Source organism: Epinephelus fuscoguttatus, linkage group LG11 (genome assembly GCF_011397635.1).
Source record: "Epinephelus fuscoguttatus linkage group LG11, E.fuscoguttatus.final_Chr_v1".
Classification (NCBI taxonomy): domain Eukaryota; kingdom Metazoa; phylum Chordata; class Actinopteri; order Perciformes; family Serranidae; genus Epinephelus; species Epinephelus fuscoguttatus.
In genome coordinates, this window is record NC_064762.1 from 38,072,454 (window position 1) to 38,084,759 (window position 12,306).

General features: G+C 40.2%; 2 protein-coding genes across 2 annotated transcripts in view; one reads left to right on the forward strand and one right to left on the reverse strand.

Annotated features, from left to right (window-relative positions):
- LOC125897389 (xaa-Arg dipeptidase-like) overlaps positions 1-9,422 on the forward strand; it is a 649,571-nt gene extending 640,149 nt beyond the window's left edge. The window contains exon 8 of the transcript XR_007450417.1: positions 9,340-9,422. The gene's annotated coding sequence lies outside the window, so the exon portion shown is untranslated. The remainder of the gene's footprint in view (positions 1-9,339) is intronic.
- The window catches only part of lrfn2b (leucine rich repeat and fibronectin type III domain containing 2b), a 242,941-nt gene that overhangs the window by 176,380 nt on the left and 54,255 nt on the right, over positions 1-12,306 (reverse strand). The window lies entirely within an intron of this gene.

Here is a 12,306-nt window from a genome sequence, read left to right on the forward strand (position 1 = left end):
TCCGGCGGGGAGACTTGAAACTGTGCCGTGTTGCCGCTTCGTTTAGCTAACTGTGGCTAGGCTAGGTAGCTCCGTAGACGGTCTTCGGGTACTGCGAACTTTCCCGACCTACAACTAGACATTTTTGCGTGTCGCTATATGCAGACTAAGTCACTAGCACTGTCACTCGCGTCTGACTTTACTTCTGACACCATGTTCAGTTATTTATTGGTATAACCGCAAACCACTCATGAACCACGCAGGCTTCGGGTACTTGAGCAACCCGTTAATTGTTCCCCTGCAACACAATACAGCATGAGTTCCCACCTTACAGGCTGGGATCTATCACTGGTTGACCCACGTCTTCCGAAGCTGCTGGAGCATCCGTGGGCAGTGTTGCCATGTTGTCTCGCGAATGTTTGTTTAGCAGCAGGCTAACCTGCTGGGAAGGTGCCAGGGAGAGATCATGTGACCACCTAGGCGTACTGCGGCGTGCTGCTGCACGCAAGTTACGTAACTCTCGTTCGGTGAATGTGTGGGGTTTCAACCTGGTTTCAACGCGTGTTTTCAGTTGTTTTTGTGAAGTCATTTACATACTCGATAACGTAAATTTGCACATTGTTAAAACAACAATGACGATATTCTCGTTAACGACATATATCGCCCACCCCTACATGGATTATTCATTTTATTGTTACTTGGTGGTATTGTCGGGGGAGAATGTCTGCAGCTGGTGACCCTGCTTGATCCACCATCATCAACATCTTATTTATCATCATTATAATAGTCACAATTGAGTGTTAAGATGGAAGGACAATTTGGGATTTGTGGGCACTGGCAGATGCCATAAAAAAACACCAGGACATGTCTTTAAGCTGACTCTGAAATACAAAGTTGCACTCTACTGTTGAGCCCCTCTGCCACTGGACAAAAAAAAAAAAACCTTATACCCACTAGCATCAGGCTTTGGTATTGATTACTTAGTATTCATCAACTTCAGCTCCTATTGGCTCCGATCAGCAGTGATGGGAATACGAAATCCAGCCAGACGTGCTAAATTTAACCCCTTTTCCTACATGATACAGTGACGTGCCACCATACTATACGTCTCCATTAAAGCAGCACCTGAATATTGTATTAGTCAGCACTGAGTTTGAGAAAGAGACTGAATAAGTAATATCAAGAGATATAAAAAGAAGCAACCACCATAACATTTTCACTGCTCCATGCTGCTTTCTACTGTTTACTAACCTGTTTTACAGCCAGTCCATTTCACCGTACGTGACACCACAGGGAAAGAAAAAAAAAGTCTATTGGCAAAATACTGCCAAAAGGTTTTGTTAAGTTTGGTGTGTAAAGAGTATTACTGTGCAAGATACTGGAACTGTCAGTTTCCATAATAATAGTATCCCTCTGCAACACTGAGTGAAACATGCAGATGCTTGGAACTTTACCTGTTTTCTCAGGCTTTTCATGTGCAGGTCTGCAGAGAACACAGATTTGCAAATCCTAAAACACACAGCCAGCAGTGTCCCATGAGATGCATCAGAATGAGATGCAGCAAGTCAAAAGAACTGTACACTATATAAGGACGGCTTTCCAAGTGAGATGGCGCTTTTCTTCTTTTTGTCTTAACTTCATAATGTCTGTTGACCGTTGTAGTTTGACCTGATGTCAGCCATTTGTGATTGACATTCTTAAAGGTATTTTCTAAAAAACAAAGTATAGACTCATAAAAAAAGTAATCCCTTTGTATTTCCCTAGATAGCAAAGGTATGGTCCACCCTACTTTCTCTCTTACCCCTTTTCTACAAGGGTAAACCCACTAAAAATAGCCTTAAGACTCATTCCCCATTGCGGGAGAGAGGAGTGGGATTGGTTAGGGTAAGAATGTCATCACTTCCACGTCACTTTCTCCCATTTTTCTCTGCTGTTGAACTTTTGCTATTTTCTGCCTAAAGCCACAATCCTATTGGATGGGGTTCAAAGTTCACTTCTACCGCACACACAGGTATTTTATGATAAACAAACAAAAAAAAAAAAATCAAATTCAGCACAATGGGAAAAAAGGCAGTGGAAACACTTGTTTTGTAACTTGGGTGAATCAACCCTTTAACTGTTGAATAAAGGCATCGTACTACAGAATGTGTTTAATTAGTGCGCTTCTTCCCAGCGCTTCATAAAAAAGTGCTTCCAGTGCTTCTTAAATGATATGCTACAGGTGATTTTTGTTTCTATGACAACAATATCTTGACACTAATGTTAGCTAGGTAGCTACAGTGACACTACGTTAACCGAGCGTTGACTACACAGTTAACAACAAACTTACAGTGTGTACATAAATAAAAACACAACACTCACCAACAGCACTCAGTGTCTGGCTGATCTGCTCCTACAAATGGGTTTTTCTGTCTTTTTCGTGACAGTAGACAGTAGGGACGCACAATAATATCAGCACATCATCAGTATCGGCAGATGCTGGCTTTAAAATGAATCATCAGAATCGGCCAACATTTTCTTTTTCTTAATTTGCACAATGAATGATTATTACTGTAAATACATTGAAAAGTATTGTGTTTCATGTCTCTATCTACTGGTTGGCCATCATGATAAGAGTATGGATGCATAATATGATGTTAATTCCGCTAAAGAAGAGACTTGATGATCACTAAAATTAGGTAGGGAAAAAAAGTGGATATATCAATATCGTTATCAGTTATTGGTCAAATGAGTTGTTAGATGTCAGCACATCGGATATCAGCAAAAAAATCCAATATCGTCCATAGTAGACAGTAGCCTATCTAAAGAAACAACAGTGATGTCAGAGATTTTCAACTAAAGGCGATCTGAGTGGCTGTACAAAAAAACCCAGAGTGCCCCGAAAAAGACACTGGGCACAACGTCTTTTCTATAGGTGACCGCATGCTGCCACAAAGTGCCCAGAAAAAAAATGCTATGTGGACCTTTTAGCACACAGACCTTTGAGCGGAAGAAACCTATGCAGAGGGCTTTGGTTTCATTTTCCTATAGTTTCGAGATACCTGCCTCCACGGGAAAGTATCAATGTAAAATGTTGACAGTATAATGTGTGGATTAACCACAGTAAGACAACAAATGGTTTCTGGAGAGAGAAGTTGCTGCTGAAATTCCTAAATCTAAATTCTTAATACTCGCAGGACCACAAGTAAAATTTTTATTCATCTCAGTTGTACTGTGGTTGAGTTGAACCTTCCAGAGACCGACATCTAAAAGCTGGACACATAAAAAACCTAATACAATCTGCATGACTAGATGCCATCAGAGGGTAGTGGGAGAATCTGTTTTTGTGTTGTTTTGTAATTTGGGTGAATCAACCCTTTAACTGTTGTACAAAGCCATTGTACTACAGAGTGTGTTTGATTAGAGGCACTTCAGTGACTTCTGTGGTACTTGGCAGCCACAACACTATCATAACTGTAATAAGAGTAAGGAAGTGACTGTGTGGTATTATTACTGCTGTGTGGAAACTACAGAAAGCTTTATGGCTCATCACGGAGCAGTAACATCTACACCAAACCAATGAATACAGAGCAATGTGGCTGTTCTCAGTTTAGCACGTGGAGCTTCCAAAAGTATGTCCAGATTCTTCACTAAGCAGTGACCTGTTAGAGTGAGAATGCTACAATTAAATAGGTTGAGCACGCTAATGCCTGAGGCCCATTTGTCTTTCATGCCAAGTTGATCTGATTAGCTGGGCTAAATCCAGGGTCCTCTACACACACATATACACACAACCACACACAAACACATACTGATCTGCATCCTCGCAGGCACCCTAAGAGCAACACTGTGCTACATAGACCTGAACGTGTTTATGTCCCCTGGCAGAGACTATATGGCGGAGGCTCATGGGAGAATCCAGCTGCATACATTTCATGCACTGCTTCCTCAGCTGCGTCTTCATGGGCAGTCAGGGAAAAAGACCTCCACTACTAACTGTCAGCCGTCGGATTCTTAATGTTGCAACATGTTTACTCTACTCATACTGTGAATAGGTGATGCTATTTGTGAAAATGTCCACCTGGTACTCAAAGATCCCTATTAATCACACATATCTTGTAGGGCTAGGCAATATGCCTTAAAATAATATCACAATATTTTTAAGCGATATTTACAATAAAGTTATATAAAGGAGCTATTGTTATAATAAAGTTCGAAAAGTGCTGTCATAGTAAAGTTAAATAAAAAAACATTTATGATAAGGTTAAATAATATATACAGCTATTATATGGTGAAATAAAGCACTATTATAATAACGTTAATGAAGTATTGTTATAATAAAGTTAAATAATATATACAGCTATAATAAGGTCATATAAAGTACTATTATTATATTTGATGGAGTCACAACACTCTTTTTTTTGTTTGTTTGTTTGTTTTTTACTTATTTATATTTTAAACATCTAACTGCTTGTGTTTTTTGTCTTGTGTGACTCCTTTTTAGCCGAGGAACCAGACAAATTTGCGGGGACTTCCCATTGTTCTGATGGCACAAAATTCAGAAGCCCCATGGTCCACAAAAATGTCCAATTGGACCAAAAGCCTACGCATTTCACTTACAGCCCATTATTCCCACAACATTGCTCTGAAGTGCTGTTTCTCAAAAAAATACACACTCTCTGCAGTTATACATCCCTAACACCCAAAAATGTGCCCATTGTATGTTGCTGTAAACCATACGTCAGTAACACTGTGGTGAAATGCTGTTACAAATATGTGGTTAGGTTTAGGCACTTCATTATGGTTCAGAAAAAGATGTTTTGGCTTAAAAACACCTGGGTTTGGTGGCTCAAACGCCACCAGGAAACTGAAAGTAACTGCAGGGAGTGTGTATTTTTGGAAAAAGGGGAGTTCAGAGCATGGGCGTTTGTTTATGGAATGATGGGCTGTCAAAGAAATGTGCTTTTGGTCCAACAGGACATTTTTTAGACTTATGAGTCTTTAGAATTTTGGAGCATTCGAACAATGGCATGGCACCACATCTGTGAGCTCATCTTTTATTTGCTCTGACAGATGCGTCTGGTTCCCCTCCTGTTTGGACAGCTTTACAGCCGGCCTGGTCAACTCTGGGTGAATCACAACCATTTATTTAATATTTGGCATTTTTAAGGCCCAGTTCAGACCAAAGATACAGGATGAAATTAAACCATTTTAGAAAGTTGCAGAGAAAAGCTGCAGCGATGTAAACTGGCCGCTCTGAGCTCGACTCAAGCTGGCTGATAGTGTCACCTACAACTCAGCTGGTCAAATCCCCTGCAGCTGGTTTTAGATCATAAAGCTCGTCACCTGTTTCTGCAGCCAGCCGGCTTGTAGTGAAGTCAGCTGATCAAGTCAAAATGACTGTCGATGGCATTTTTGCTGGCTGTGGCAGGTAATGCATAGAGATGAGACACCATCTCATCTCTATGCATTGGTGTGAACCTTGCAGAACGGCTCCTTGCAAGTTGTTGCTTGTTTCAAATTGTCTCATGGCGTATCTTTGGGGTCTGGACTGGACTTCAGATGATAACTGACAACATGCGGAGCCATCGCGCCATATGTCATTGATGACATCTTTGGAGCTGTGCATATTTGGACAGACGAGGAGACACAGTTTATGCTGTATCAGCTGAAAGAGTTACATATTTAACAGTACGTACAAAATGTACAAACTCTAAAGTTGTCCACCATGGTACCAGTTTGCTGCTAGCTAACTGAAGCTAACTTGTTTGTCGATTGTTTAGTCTGTAATGAAATAGCTTAGGAAAAAAGGTCCAACACTTACAAGCTGAAAGGGGGCATATTGCAATCTATGGTAGCGGAGTGGGACATACTTCTGTCAATAAATTGATTCCCCTCCTGTGCTTGCATACTGGGACAAGGATAGTCCGATCAAATGGCCTAGCTTTAACTGTAGCTCCAATTAACTGTGCATGTAAACTTTATCATGTTTCTCTGATTGGTTGTAGATCTGGTCTACAGCTGCTGATAATGGCCCCTGGAAAACGAAAGAGTAATTCACATTTGCAGTTTGGTCTGGTGATGTCAGGCTAACTTCTTTTAGTCATGATAGATTACAGTAAGAAAATAAGACCTAAGTTGTAATATATAGGAATATAATGATTTGACTTCATGTGGATATAAAAATACATATTCTTAAACCATTTTACCAAACAGTATATCAGTAACCCTTGCTAATAGTGAGCCATGTCCCTGCTTTCATTAACCACTCCACATTGTATTTAAGTTTAAAATGCCTCTTTATTTTATCCGGCTCCCTCTCTCACAATCAGCCCAGCTAAAAACCTGTAACTGCAAGTTTTTTTTCATCCTCACAAGTTAATGCATTTTAGTCCCCTGAGTCACAGAGCACCCAAGCTGTGTATTTATGTTTTAATCATTTCCGCCAGCTATGAGAATGAGTCATCACACTCCTCTTGCTGCAAAAATGTGGATGGTAAGAAGTGAAACTTAACTATAGAAGTAATATGTAGATACATGTCGAAAGTGGTGAGGTGGCATCGCCCACACATGTTACAACATACATGTCTACTAAGCACGCACATGCATGCATACACATTCCCAGCAATCACTCTCACACCCTCCTAACTGCTGATTTAACAGCAGCTTAAAGCTTCTTTCTCTCTGCATCAATCCCCTCTTGTCTCCCAATCCGCCCGCAGAAGCGCTCATCATCAGAGATGGCACGTCTCTGTGGGTTAGATTCTCACCTGCCACTCCACACTGCTCGTTTCTCTGAGTGGAGGCCTGTGTGGTCTGTTGAGGCAAGTAGAACATCAAAAATGTTGTAACATGCTGTACACTGTCTTATGTTTTATACATCAGTTTGCAAGATGGAGAAATCCAGCTCTGGATTTGGAGACTTTGATTTTAAAATACTTTAAAATACTGATTACTAAAATACTTTTAAAATACAACTTGAGGTGTCAATTTTCATTCATTCATCTTCTAACCGCTTCATCCTCTTGAGGGTCGTGGGGGGGCTGGAGCCTATCCCAGCTGACATTGGGCGAGAGGCAGGGTACACCCTGGACAGGTTGCCAGTCTATCGCAGGGCTGACACATAGAGACAGACAACCATTCACGCCTACAGACAATTTAGAGTTACCAATTAACCTAGTCCCCAATCTGCATGTCTTTGGACTGTGGGAGGAAGCCGGAGTGCCCGGAGAGAACCCACGCTGACACAGGGAGAACATGCAAACTCCGCACAGAAGGGCTCCCACGCCCGGGATCGAACCGGCAACCCTCTTGCTATGAGGCGAGAGTGCTAACCACCACAGCACCGTGCCGCCCAGGTGTCAATTTTGTCAATAAATAATAAATCAAATGTTTTTATCATCAGTGTTTAAATGAAATGGGCTGGTTGACTACAAACTTCAAACATGTTCAACACAGAGCTGCTCTCATGTAAAATCAGTAGTTCTTTTAGGAAATATGCTTAAGGTATGAAAAAAAAGGTACATTTCAGTTATTATTTTGTGTGATTTGCCCTACCCTATCAGTAGTGAGTGACATTTTCTTCCCACAGTGATCCTTTGTTGTTGACACAGAGGTTGCAGTAGTGATATTCATATGCCGTTAACATTATGTTTTTCTATAACAACGGAGGATATATTCAGATCACAGAGTTGATATTTCTTCAAGTCAGCTTGAGTCAACTATCTCATACATGCCAATTGCAATATTCCTGTTGCTATTTCTGCTGCATGCAGTTAGGCATCTTGCTAGCTGTGCAGGAATATGAGACCCTCCTTCTTACTAGGGTTGAGCAATACATCAATATCCTCATGCGAGACTTGATATTGTGTTGGATTTTGGATATCATAATATTGTAAGTGTAACAGTGAAGTGATGTAATTTTCTGAACTTAACAGACTGTTTTAGTTATTCTATTATTTGCCTTACCCATTTTAAACATATAAACCTACATAGTATTCCAAAAATTCTGAAAAAAGACTGATTGTCAGGGCCTGCTCATAAAGACCGAATGCCTGGTCGGTTACTTTCCTCCAGTTCTCTGAACCGCACTGATGGTACAGATCATCATAGCTATGCACAGGGAAACCTCTGTGACTTCCCTGGCCCATTATTGTTTAAGGCAGCAGAATGTATAACACATACATTTAACCCTTTTTAAGCTTGTACTCGGAATTTAATCTTCGGTAAGCCTGTGCATTAAGGCGCCATTGCATGCTAACTAGTTTCTATTCATGGACTGCTTCACATACAAATACAACTTTATGCACACAGTCCATTGCATTGAGAATTAATTTCTGTCTTTAGAGAACAGACACAAACTCAGAGGGAGTGAGCTTTTATGTCTTCACCCTTGGAGCAGATGTGGATTGGAAATGGATAAAGTTCAGTTCCACCATGAAAATGACTGAACTGAGTTTGGGCTTGACCCTTAGATCCCAGCAAGTGTAATGTTTCTGAAAATAATTTGCTTCCTAGCTTGGTGCCAGGCCTCTAAATCATTGCCCAGATCTCTATTTTTGTCAGTGTCCTCGGCGATTGCTGTATTACTGGTTAGAAAAGCAACAGTGGCAGAGTTATCACAAAACGTTTCTCAATATACCATTGACATGTCAGAATCAAAGTTATAACTATGACTGATTTTTCCAAAAACTCAAAAATATCTTGGGGTTAAAAGAAAGTGCTCGAGAACAAGACAAGCATAGATGTTTCCATCAGCCAAATTTCATTGCGCAGAGTACTCAAAAATGGACATAATGTTCTGCTTTCAATGCACAGTATTTTTAACCATCACTTGACCAACTCCTCAACCATGAAACCATCTTGAGTTGGTCAATAACATTAAGGCTCATGAGATTCTCACAGGATTATTTCCTAGCTCTACGATCCATAGTATATGATGTTAACACGCTATTTGTAATCGTAAGAAGTAGAGCTGGGCAATACAGGGAAAATCACATATCATGATATTTTTGAGCAAGTACCTCCATATTGGTACTAGAACTATATTGTAGGGTTGACTATTGGGGCTTTTACAAAATATTCACAACATGCTTATTTACTGTATATTTATTTTATGAAATGCGGTTCAGTCAATATTAATGAATTGTGACCTGACAGTGCAGCCTATTATTTCTAAGTATGGTAAAGAATGCTAAAGTTGTGTATTCTCAACCCACTATTAAACCTTACAATTCCCACACAAGCAGTCTGAGGCCTAAGCCAGTTATTAGTGCAAAACAATGTTACTAAAACAGTTACGTTGGCTACGGTTACATGATGGCTTCTCATTCGGAATGAAATGAATCTGAATGAAATCATTCAGAATTAAAGTGTTTCCAGGTAGTTTGCATGGGAAATATTCATTCCGAATGAGGGTTTACATGAGAGATCAGTTCAATCGCCTTTATTCAGGTCTGCGCAAGGTTTGGGGCAGCAAAGGTTTCTGATTGGATAGGGGGCGGGGCGGATGTTACGTGTTTACGTTTACCGGAAGAAAACACTGTAGTCCTCGCTCTGGATAACAAGATGCTTGACGGCGCCGTTATTAGTGCCTTTTTCGGGTGAGACAGAAGACCGTGCTGTGGCGAATAGAAACCGGTGAGTGCAACGAGTCCGACTGCTCTACCTCAGCCGCGCTATATACGTCATTGCACCAGAAGGGCAAGGAAACGAGCATGCGCAGAAAGACTGGAATGAACTTAAAGAGGAATGGGTGTATACATGCACACAAAATTCTTTCATTCGGAATGACAAACGGAATAAACCACCCCCTTTAATCGGATTTAATTTTCAATCGGAATGACCATTTTTCAATCGGAATGACCGTTTACATGACCACTTTTAAATTAAACTGTCCATGTAAACGTACTGATTGTGACAGTTCAGCACTGTGGACAGCACTACACAGCAAACAAGCAAGAGTATGCCAGTGTGCAGCTCAGGGGACATTTTATTCTACTCCCTCACAAATCTATTACTCAGTACTGACAAACATGCATGGAAACCACTGACTGACCAGGAGAAAGCACTTCTGAAGGTAAAATAGCCAGTTTCATACTTGTTTTTATACTGTTGTATAGAGTTTTCAATTGAAAAGACTGATCTTGCCATGTTGCCGCTGTGCACACAGGCCTACTTTGCTGATAACCTACCTTTGTCTTGCCTGATGGATTTTCTTATGTTGATGAGTTTCGCATTTGTATCTGTGCTATGACAGGAGGTTCTGAATCAATGTTGCTTGGGCATATTGTGAAGGGAGGGAAGGGCCTCCAGTATGTCTGTGGCCCCAGGGCTTAAAGTCAGCTCTCTTGTATCTACTGCTTCTTGACAGTGATGTTGATAACATCTTTACTATTGATCTGATGATGATACTGTTGTCCTTGAGGACTTTTTTTTCCCACTGGGACACAAACTCTGTATCTGACAAGACGAAAAGTGTTCCCCACAGTTTGAATATTAAAGAACAGACAATTTCACAATGTGGTTCTCAAAATGGTCACTGCTACAGGGAAGCCACTGTGGGTTTTTAATAGAAGAGAGGTATTATTATTCACAGCAAATTATAAGGATATTGCCCCTCTTTTCTGCCAATTTCAAGTCAAGATTTTTATCTCATGGTGGTATAGTCATAGTGCTTTATACTAATAACATATACCCACCAATGCCACCAACATTGTATCCTAGGGTGCTGTTTGGTTCAGTTAAAACGAACTCAGGTCCGTTTGCGCAGTTAGTACAGTTCGTTTGGGTGGTTGTGAAAGCTGTCAATCGAACCCTGGCGTGGACCAAACAACAGAACCTAGGCCGCTCATGAAGATGAGTCTCAGTCCGCTTCCAAACTGACTCTGGTGCAGTTTGTGGTATGAAAGAAAACGAACAGCAGATATGTGATTTTAGCAACAGCCAAACCAATAATAAATCCATCTGCTGATAGTGAAATCTGTCTGATCTCACGTATATCCCATAACCTATCTATGCTAATGCATACATGTAACCATGGCAACGTATGCATGTCAGTGAGGGTATTTTCCCTGATTAAAATACTGTTCAAACTGCCATTACCGTAGCCAACTCTGTGTACTTTGTCTGTTCATTAAGCTCATTAAAAAGTTTGTGACAGTGATCCCACAGTATTAAGCCCCGAATCATTATTGTACCCTCTTTTCATTCTGTCTCTACGTTAGTCATCATTCATAACATGAGATTGATTTACAATCTAACCCACTAATAATGCTTAAAATCAGTTATTTCTCTATGAGCTCTTTGTGAAACCAAAAATATAAATGTAAACACTTAAGAGGCATTAAAGTGCTGCTGTATAAACATCTGTCAGTCACTGGAATTTGATTTCCCCATGTGGGTCCTGATGATGCAGGGTGACAAACACCAGAACAATCCAATCCTTGAGTTACAGGTCAGTCGATAGAACTTGATGTTTACTCCCCTTGGTTCATTAGCAAAAAGTCAGTGTGAACAGGAACCAAACCAAAACTAAAATGTAACAATGTATCATTCTTTCCATCTGTTGCGACCAAATGAACCCAACTGCAGGTGTGAAAGCATCCTTAAAGACAAAACAGCTCCCGTAGATGAATATGGGTCAATAAATGACTCCATAAAAGAAGCAGAGCATGAATAATGGAATGAATGCTACAACCTTGACACAAACTATGTTGCGTTCAGTATATCACACCAAAACATAATTAGAGCTCCAATCAAACTTTATTGTTTAAACTTTGTTATTTTTAAGCCAACACAAATCTATAAAGTCAAGGTTCCATCCAAGTGTAGCTCTGTAGGATTTTGAGTAATCGGCAAAGGAAATGCAAATTCATGATAATTCCATCCACTGCCATTATGGAAATTTTAGTAGTTGGGCTCATCAAGACATACAGTTAGTAGTGCTAATTATTTTGGCGCTAATTAAACCATTGCAGAAGTAGAGGGTACAAATAGATGATGTAATTAAAGTGTTCCAGCCAAATCTCAGATGGAGGAAAAACAATGTGGAAAATGTGATGAAACATGGCATCTCTGTTTGTTTCATGTAATCATTTGAGGAAGGTTACAGTCTCCTCATTGCTTCACACAGATCTATTGTTTTGTCTCTTCACTGGAAGCTTGAGTGGTGCACTATTAATTCATAAAGTCTGTTTCCAGTGCAATTTGTTGAATTTTTTTTTTGTTTGTTTGTTTGTTTGTTTTTGTTTTTTCAAGACAGCAGCCTCAGAGAAGCATAAAACTTTTTTGCAATATTTTTGGGGGAATTTCTGGTTCTTTAACTCGAGTCTTTTAATTCAGGAACTA